This window comes from Musa acuminata, chromosome BXJ2-9 (assembly GCF_036884655.1).
Source record: "Musa acuminata AAA Group cultivar baxijiao chromosome BXJ2-9, Cavendish_Baxijiao_AAA, whole genome shotgun sequence".
Lineage (NCBI taxonomy): Eukaryota > Viridiplantae > Streptophyta > Magnoliopsida > Zingiberales > Musaceae > Musa > Musa acuminata.
In genome coordinates, this window is record NC_088346.1 from 24,623,723 (window position 1) to 24,634,393 (window position 10,671).

At 42.6% G+C, this 10,671-nt stretch overlaps 1 non-coding gene across 1 annotated transcript; it reads left to right on the forward strand.

The window, feature by feature from the left end:
- Positions 1-3,122: 3,122 nt before the first annotated feature.
- Positions 3,123-3,327, forward strand: LOC135624075 (U2 spliceosomal RNA). Its single transcript, XR_010491582.1, has one exon. It is a non-coding gene; the product is annotated as a U2 spliceosomal RNA (small nuclear RNA).
- Positions 3,328-10,671: the final 7,344 nt, after the last annotated feature.

Sequence of the window (10,671 nt, forward strand, 5' to 3'; positions counted from 1 at the left end):
TCCGCATGGAATCAAATTAGGCAAAGAAATAACAAGTGGGTCCCAAGCAGTTGGACATGGGATCGATCGGGATCACAAAGACACTCCTTATGTACATGGCAGGCCCTTCTCAATAAACTACCTACAATAGACAATATGAAAAGAAGAGGTATCTATCATGTTAACCGATGCTCCCTTTGTTTGCAACAAGAAGAAACTGTTGACCACCTCTATTTTGCTTGTGATTATACAAAATGGATATGGAAGGAGATTCTCCAGCGATTTGAACTCAATAGACTGCCGCAACCAAACTTGCACCAAGAACTAGGCGACCTTATGCAGTGTTTCTCAAGAAAAGGGCCTCTTACACAATTGGCAAAGGTTATTTTCAGATGTGCTATTTGGTGGATGTGGAAGGAGAGATGTAATAGAATCTTTGAATGTCAACACACAAACAATGCTCAGCTCTTGAAAGAGATTATTAGAGACTCAAGATCCTGTATGGAGCATGAACTCAAAACCGAGCACTTCACCCGAATAGAAAAAGATATTTTTATCAAATTTAATTTTGCTATTAGCTAAAGATCTTGGGAATGATGCCAAATAATGTACCCACAGATAGTTATAGTCTACAGCATGTGTAGTCATAACTATCGCATTAGCACTCTATGAGTTACTTGGCTTTGTCTATGACTTGTATAGATAAAGCTATTTGTAGAAACTTTACACATAATGAATTTTCCTTTTACTTGCCAAAAAAAAAAATGCTAATCTCGTCTGAGTTGCTATTGCTTTGTCGATGTAGAGTGGCTGTCCCAGAGTGCTGCATAACTTTGCAATAAAACGTCGACTCCAAAGATGTAGAGGCAGTCCTTGAAAGGATACCCATAATGGAATAGACTGTAGGCTATCTAACTCCAAACGGACATCAGGAGACCAACGTCGTAAAATCATTGGATGACCGCGGATAGTCCAGAATCCTTCGAGGATTCGTTGCAAATCTTCTTCAGAGTATAGCTTGCAAACAAAGAATCCGTTCTCCAGCATATGAAGATCAAATGACGATATTCCCCATCGAGTTTTGATAAATGAGGATAATGGGAAATAAGATGTTTTGAGACCTACCACATAGCCAACAATCGCCATTGACCATGTCTCAATAAGCTCTGCTGAATCAGCAGTCTCGTATACAGCAATCTTCTTATCAGCCTGAACTTCTGGCGTAATGAATTCCAAGCTTAGATCTGGACTTCCAACCGGAGCCTTGAATAGGCTAGTCCAAGGCCGAGGGTCATTGGAAATTAGAGCAGGCTGCCGCGATCTAGAGCGCGACCTGCTTCGATGCTGCTTCATCGAAGGAGTTTCTCTCTGGAGAGGATATGGTGGAGGAGCAACTTGAGGGATAACGGTAGGGAGTCTTGCCATCGTTTCAGCCCTCCCGCCACCGTCGCCAGCCCTAGGGGCTGTCGATGCCATGTTTGATCCCTCTTCTGGTCACCGCTACAGAATCGTCACCATAGGGAAAAGTCACCGCTGCAGAATTTCAGATCGTCGCTACAGTACCGTCGCCCTAGATCTGGTCACCGCTACAGTGTCGTCGCCGCTACAGTACCGTCGAATCAGATCTGGTCGCGCTGCAGTGTCGTCGGCGCTACAGTACGTCGACCTAGATCTGGATCTGGTCGCCGCTGCAGTGTCGCCGCCGCTACAGTACCGTCGCCCTAGATCTGGTCGCCGCTGCAGTATCGTCGCCGCTACAGTACCGTCGACCTAGATCTGGTCGCCGCTGCAGTGTCGTCGTCGCTACAGTAACGTCGACCCAGATCTGGTCGCCGCTGCAGTGTCGTCGACGCTATAGTACGTCGACCTAGATCTAGATCTGGTCGTGTCGCCCTAGATCTGGTCGCCGCTGCAGTGTCGCCGCCGCTACAGTAACGTCGACCCAGATCTGGTCGCCGCTGCAGTCCCAGCATGTTATCTTTATTAGTAATAAACAAATGAAAAGGTAGTAAGGTATTCATCCTACGACTTTGGATGGATTGTACCATCATTTTTCTTATCCTTCGGTTTTGTATTTTCCTCCCTCACAATATCCTTACCTTTTATGGCTTTATTCCTATATTTATCCACTTCATCTACAGCTTGCAGATTTTTGTTTTTTGGTAAGTAAAAGTAAAATTCATTATGTTTAAAGTTTCTACAAATAGCTTTATCTATACAAGTCATAGACAAAGCCAAGTAACTCATAGAGTGCTAATGCGATAGTTATGACTACACATGCTGTAGACTATAACTATCTGTGGTTACATTATTTGGCATCATTCCCAAGATCTTTAGCTAATAGCAAAATTAAATTTGATAAAAATATCTTTTTCTCTTCGGGTGAAGTGCTCGGTTTTGAGTTCATGCTCCATACAGGATCTTGAGTCTCTAATAATCTCTTTCAAGAGCTGAGCATTGTTTGTGTGTTGACATTCAAAGATTCTATTACATCTCTCCTTCCACATCCACCAAATAGCACATCTGAAAATAACCTTTGCCAGTTGTGTAAGAGGCCCTTTTCTTGAGAAACATTGCATAAGGTCGCCTAGTTCTTGGTGCAAGTTTGGTTGCGGCAGTCTATTGAGTTCAAATCGCTGGAGAATCTCCTTCCATATCCATTTTGTATAATCACAAGCAAAATAGAGGTGGTCAACAGTTTCTTCTTGTTGCAAACAAAGGGAGCATCGGTTAACATGATAGATACCTCTTCTTTTCATATTGTCTATTGTAGGTAGTTTATTGAGAAGGGCCTGCCATGTACATAAGGAGTGTCTTTGTGATCCCGGTCGATCCCATGTCCAACTGCTTGGGACCCACTTGTTATTTCTTTGCCTAATTTGATTCCATGCGGATGTGGCACTAAATTTACCATTGTCATGAGGCCAAATAAGTATATCTGAAGAGTTGTTCCTGATTCGAATAGCTATGATAGTCGGCCAAAGTGATAACATTTCAGGAGAAATAGGATTAGGGAGACACCAAGTACCGTTAGCGATGAACTCGGAAACCTTCCAATCTTTGGGAGCCCCAAGATCTTTTCGTATTCTGTCACCATATAATTGAAATATACTCTTCCCATTCACCCAAGGATCGTACCACATATTAGTACTAGTTCCCTTTTGGCTAAGATCAAGTGTAGTATCTGTTCTTATCAGTTTAATATCTGATTTGTGGGTCATCGAGCTTGCAGATTTTTAAACTTTAAAGTACCTTGAATCATGTGATCTTGATTGGCAGGGTTTGTTGAAGCTCGATAAGATTGTTGCAGCACAATATCTTGGATAGTACTTGTTGGAGCAACCTGTCTAGAGAGGTTTGTTGGGGCATGAGTTTGTTGAGACAGAATATCCTTGTTGGCGATGTTTGTTGTGGCCTGAGTTTGTTGAGGAAGAATATCCTTGCTGGCGAGATTTGCTTGGACCTGAGTTCGTTGAGCTATTGTGGATGGATCCGATGATATTGGAAGAGATGAAGTTCCTGACTTATGTTTCTCCTGTCCACTAGTACCATGGGAAACCTCTGTTGTGGAAGGCTCTGGCATTATAGGAAGAGATAATGTTTTGGAATTGTCCTTCTGTCCGTAGTGCTTTCCTTGCGAGTCGGAATGCTCAATAGTTTTCGCCACCATCGGTGCTACTACCATTAGAGAAGAATCACTTTGTTGCTGATGCACTTGACGTGGTTGATAGACCTTTGTGGTTGGTTTTGGGGTTTGCTGACATCCATTTGCATGACCAAAAGATAAGCAACGCTGACATCGTTGTGGCTTCCAGGGAATATGAGACATGTACCTTCCGAGTGTTCCCGTCAAGATCATGATAGAAAACCTCATTAGGAAGATCTTCATCGGAAGAAACCAGCACACATGCTCGTGCAAATGCTAATCTCGTCTGAGCTGCTGTTGCTTTGTCGATGTAGAGTGGCTGTCCCAGAGTGCTGCATAACTTTGCAATAAAACGTCGACTCCAAAGATGTAGAGGCAGTCCTTGAAAGGATACCCATAATGGAATTGATTGTAGGCTATCTAACTCCAAACGGACATCAGGAGACCAACGTCGTAGAATCATTGGATGACCGCGGATAGTCCAGAATCCTTCGAGGATTCATTGCAAATCTTCTTCAGAGTATAGCTTGCAAACAAAGAATCCGTTCTCCAGCATATGTAGATCAAATGACGATATTCCCCATCGAGTTTTGATAAATGAGGATAGTGAGAAATAAGATGTTTTAGGGCGACGGTACTGTAGCGGCGACCAGATTTGGGTCGACGTACTGTAGCGGCGGCGACACTGTAGCGGCGACCAGATCTAGGGCGACGGCACTGTAGCGGCGGCGACACTGCAGCGGTGACCAGATCTGGGTCGACGTTACTGTAGCGACGGCGACACTGCAGCGGCGACCAGATCTAGGGCGACACGACCAGATCTAGATCTAGGTCGACGTACTGTAGCGCCGACGACACTGCAGCGGCGACCAGATCTGGGTCGACGTTACTGTAGCGGCGACGACACTGCAGCGGCAACCAGATCTAGGGCGACGGTACTGTAGCGGCGGCGACACTGCAGCGGCGACCAGATCCAAATCTAGGTCGACGTACTGTAGCGCCTACAACACTGCAGCGCGACCAGATCTGATTCGACGGTACTGTAGCGGCGACGACACTGCAGCGGCGACCAGATCTAGGGCGACGGTACTGTAGCGACGATCTGAAATTCTGCAGCGGTGACTTTTCCCTATGGTGACGATTCTGTAGCGGTGACCAGAAGAGGGATCAAACATGGCATCGACGGCCCTTAGGGCTGGCGACGGTGGCGGGAGGGTTGAAACGATGGCAAGACTCCCTACCGTTATCCCTCAAGTTGCTCCTCCACCATATCCTCTCCAGAGAGAAACTCCTTCGATGAAGCAGCATCGAAGCAGGTCGCGCTCTAGATCGCGGCAGCCTGCTCTAATTTCCAATGAACCTCGGCCTTGGACTAGCCTATTCAAGACTCCGGTTGGAAGTCCAGATCTAAGCTTGGAATTCATTACGCCAGAAATTCAGGCTGATAAGAAGATTGCTGTATACGAGACTGCTGATTCAGCAGAGCTTATTGAGACATGGTCAATGGCGATTGTTGGCTATGTGGTAGGTCTCAAAACATCTTATTTCCCATTATCCTCATTTATCAAAACTCGATGGGGAATATCGTCATTTGATCTTCATATGCTGGAGAACGGATTCTTTGTTTGCAAGCTATACTCTGAAGAAGATTTGCAACGAATCCTCGAAGGATTCTGGACTATCCGCGGTCATCCAATGATTTTACGACGTTGGTCTCCTGATGTCCGTTTGGAGTTAGATAGCCTACAGTCTATTCCATTATGGGTATCCTTTCAAGGACTGCCTCTACATCTTTGGAGTCGACGTTTTATTGCAAAGTTATGCAGCACTCTCGGACAGCCACTCTACATCGACAAAGCAACAGCAGCTCAGACGAGATTAGCATTTGCACGAGCATGTGTGCTGGTTTCTTCCGATGAAGATCTTCCTAATGAAGTTTTCTATCGCGATCTTGACGGGAACACTCGGAAGGTACATGTCTCATATTCCTGGAAGCCACAACGATGTCAGCGTTGCTTATCTTTTGGTCATGCAAATGGAGCTTGTCAGCAAACCCCACAACCAACCACAAAGGTCTATCGACCACGTCAACCACCTCAGCAACAAAGTGATTCTTCTCTAATGGCAGTAGCACCGATGGTGGCGAAAACTATTGAGCATTCCGACTCGCAAGGAAAGCACCGCGGACAGAAGGACAATTCCAAAACTTTATCTCTTCCTATAATGTCAGAGCCTTCCACAACAGAGGTGTCCCATGGTACTAGTGGACAGGAGAAACATAAGTCAGGAACTTCATCTCTTCTAATATCATCGGATCCATCCACAATAGCTCAACGAACTCAGGCCCAAGCAAATCTCGCCAGCAACGATATTCTTCCTCAACAAACTCAGGCCACAACAAACATCGCCAACAAGGATATTCTGACTCAACAAACTCATGCCCCAACAAACCTCTCTAGCCACGCTGCTCCAACAAGTACTATCCAGGATATTGTGCTGCAACAATCTTATCGAGCTTCAACAAACCCTGCCAATCAAGACCACATGATTCAAGGTACTTTAAAGTTTAAAAATCTGCAAGCTGTAGATGAAGTGGATAAATATAGGAATAAAGCCATAAAAGGTAAGGATATTGTGCGGGAAGAAAATACAAAACCGAAGGATAAGAAAAAGGATGGTACAATCCATCCAAAGCCGTAGGATGAATACCTTACTACCTTTTCATTTGTTTATTACTAATGAAGATAACATGCTGGAATGTTCGCGGACTTAATAAGTCGGAGAAATGTCGGGAGCTCAACAGAATAATCAAGTCTGCCGCATGTGATATTGTTATTCTAGTGGAAACGAAAATTAAACAATCGCGCGTTCAAGCTCAAAAGAATTTAATATGGCCGGACGCAGAACTGTTTACCAATGACTCAAATGAAACTTTTGGTAGAATATGGGTCTTATGGAATCCTAACTCTATTAATGCTTGGTTTATTTTTGCTACTGATCAATTCATTCATCTTAAGGTAGAGGATAAAAAGAATGGCTGTCAATTCAATTTCACTGGTATATATGCTTCAAACAGTATGCAAGAAAGAAATACTCTTTGGTCTGACCTGACTAATATTGTAAATGGCTGTCTTAATGTACCTTGGATTGTTCTTGGAGACTTTAATACTGTTCGGTACACAAATGAGAAAGTGGGGGGTAGACAACTTTCAGAAAGTCAGCTTCAAAGTTTTAATGATTACATTGACACTGCAGCATTGTTTGATATGAAATCTGTGGGTAATTGGCTCTCCTGGAGTAATCAAGGTGCTGCTAACAGAAAAATAATGGCTCGACTTGATAGGTGTTTGATTAATCATGAATGGTTAACAGTTTACCCAGATTCACTTCTTGAGTATGGTGCTCCTTTGTTTTCTGACCATTCTTTAATGTATATACACGCAGAAAAAGCGACACCAAGAGGCAAGAAACCGTTTAGATTCTTTAACATGTGGAGTACTCATCCTCAATTTCTTGATGTTATCAGATCTGCTTGGAATGTTAATGTGCATGGATCTCCCCCTTACATCTTATGTCAAAAGCTCAAAGCTTGTAAAGCAGCACTAAAGGAGTGGAATACAAATACCTTTGGCAATATTACCACCAGAGTTCAATTTTGCAGAAAGGAACTAATGTCATTGCAACATGAGCTGCAACTTCAGCCAAATGATGAAAATATTATCTACAAAGAGACGGAAGCCAGAAATAACTTCATGCAAGCCTTAAAACAGGAGGAAAGTTTTGCAAAGCAGAAGTCTCGACAGCATTGGCTTACACTAGGGGATTCCAATACTAAATTTTTCTATGCTTCAATTGCTACTCGAAGGGCTGTTAACCGTATCAGCAAATACAGAGACAAAGATGATAATCTTATTGAGAATTTAGATGAGGTTAAAGCACACACAGAGCAATTTTTTTATTCCTTACTCAATCAAGCTGGGAAACCTAATAACATTCATGTGGAGCCGACTAGAAAACTTGATTCGGAAGCTATTTCAATCCTCAATGCCCCAATTACAGATGACGAAATTGTATATGTTGTCTTTAAGTCACCAAAGCACAAAAGCCCAGGTCCAGATGGATTTCCAGCTGAATTTTACCAAACTGCTTGGTCTATTATTGGAAATGATGTGATCAAAGCTTGCCAACATTTTTTCTCTTCAGGTCATATTCTTAGAGAGATGAATTGCACTTTTATTTCTTTAATTCCGAAGAATGCAGGGGCTGATTCACTAGAGAACTATCGACCCATATCATTATGCAACTTTATATACAAGATCATCTCCAAAGTATTGGCAAATAGAATGCAAAAGGTATTACACAAGATCATTAGCCCAAATCAAGCTGCTTTCATCAAAGGGAGAAGTATACATCATAACATTTTGCTTGCTAATGACTTGGTCAAAGATTTGCATTCAAAAGCAAGAGGGACAAAAATCTGCATTAAAGCTGATCTAAGGAAAGCCTTTGATTCAGTTAATAGGAAATTTATCTATAAGATGCTCCTTGATATGAACTTCCCACAGCAATGGATTAATTGGATTCAATCTTGCCTAGAAACTCCAAAGTTTTCGATACTCTTTAATGGCTCACCAATTGGTTTTTTTGGGAGCACGAATGGCATCCGACAAGGTGATCCACTCTCTCCGTATCTCTTTACTATTGCGATGGAAGGACTTAGCTGTATGTTGGAACACGCAGTCTTAAATGACAGCATTAAGGTACCCAGTGCTGGTTCTGTTCATATATCACATATAACATTTGCAGATGACTTACTTATCTTTCTCCAAAATGAACCAACTTCAGTAAAGAACCTGGCTACTATTATGAATGACTTTGGTATGGTTTCTGGACTTCAGTTAAATCATGCGAAAAGTAAAGTATATATGAGCCCTTACGTTGAGGATAAGGTCTTTATTTCACAAACTTTGGGGGTTAGTGAAGGAAGCTTGCCAGTTCCTTATTTGGGTCTCCCGCTCATATCCACAGGCATTCACAAAACCCACTGTCAACCTATCTTGCAAAAAATAAAGAATAGAATTTCTTCTTGGAAAAATAGGTTTCTATCAAAAGCAGGACGACTCGAACTCATCCGTTCGGTATTGCACTCCTACTCTATATATTGGTGTAATGCATTTCTTCTGCCTGCTGGACTTCTCCAAGATATTGAACGGTTATTAATGAACTTCTTCTGGAATGGCACAAATGATAAGGCAATGCATATGGTAAATTGGGATAGTATTTGTAAACCGAAAGATGAAGGGGGGCTAAATTTGAGAAATACTAGAGATTGGAATCAAGCATGTTTGGTACAGCAATTGTGGGATCTTTTGCAAAACAAATGTTCCTTATGGTCACATTGGGTTTCTGCTAAGTATCTCTCAAAGGAATCAATATGGGAAATTTCAACAAGAACATACCACTCTGCAGCTTGGAAAGGAATTTTAAAGGCAAGGAATTGGCTAATCAAACACATTTCGTATGCAATCTCTTCTGGAACTAGTACTAATATGTGGTACGATCCTTGGGTGAATGGGAAGAGTATATTTCAATTACATGGCGACAGAATACAAAAAGATCTTGGGGCTCCCAAAGATTGGAAGGTTTCCGAGTTCATCGCTAACGGTACTTGGTGTCTCCCTAATCCTATTTCTCCTGAAATGTTATCACTTTGGCCGACTATCATAGCTATTCGAATCAGGAACAACTCTTCAGATATACTTATTTGGCCTCATGACAATGGTAAATTTAGTGCCACATCCGCATGGAATCAAATTAGGCAAAGAAATAACAAGTGGGTCCCAAGCAGTTGGACATGGGATCGACCGGGATCACAAAGACACTCCTTATGTACATGGCAGGCCCTTCTCAATAAACTACCTACAATAGACAATATGAAAAGAAGAGGTATCTATCATGTTAACCGATGCTCCCTTTGTTTGCAACAAGAAGAAACTGTTGACCACCTCTATTTTGCTTGTGATTATACAAAATGGATATGGAAGGAGATTCTCCAGCGATTTGAACTCAATAGACTGCCGCAACCAAACTTGCACCAAGAACTAGGCGACCTTATGCAATGTTTCTCAAGAAAAGGGCCTCTTACACAACTGGCAAAGGTTATTTTCAGATGTGCTATTTGGTGGATGTGGAAGGAGAGATGTAATAGAATCTTTGAATGTCAACACACAAACAATGCTCAGCTCTTGAAAGAGATTATTAGAGACTCAAGATCCTGTATGGAGCATGAACTCAAAACCGAGCACTTCATCCGAAGAGAAAAAGATATTTTTATCAAATTTAATTTTGCTATTAGCTAAAAATCTTGGGAATGATGCCAAATAATGTACCCACAGATAGTTATAGTCTACAGCATGTGTAGTCATAACTATCGCATTAGCACTCTGAGTTACTTGGCTTTGTCTATGACTTGTATAGATAAAGCTATTTGTAGAAACTTTACACATAATGAATTTTACTTTTACTTACCAAAAAAAAAGAGAAATAAGATGTTTTGAGACCTACCACATAGCCAACAATCGCCATAGACCATGTCTCAATAAGCTCTGCTGAATCAGCAGTCTCGTATACAGCAATCTTCTTATCAGCCTGAACTTCTGGAGTAAAGAATTCCAAGCTTAGATCTGGACTTCCAACCGGAGCCTTGAAGAGGCTAGTCCAAGGCCGAGGATCATTGGAAATGAGAGCATGTTGCCGCGATCTAGAGCGCGACCTGCTTCGATGCTGCTTCGTCGAAGGAGTTTCTCTCTGGAAAGGTTGGGGGGTAGCGGTAGGGAGCCTTGCAACCGTCTCGCCACCATCGCCAGCCCTAGGGGCCGTCGCTGCCATGTTTGATCCCTCTTCTGGACGCCATTGGGAAAAGCCACCGCTGTAGTATATTAGTGTTAGAACCCTTGCAGATTCTAAACTTGGGGTTGATCTCTTTAGGGGATCGGCCTCCTTGGAACTGTATAGGGGTTCCTCCCTCCATGTTGCTGCTCAAAGGC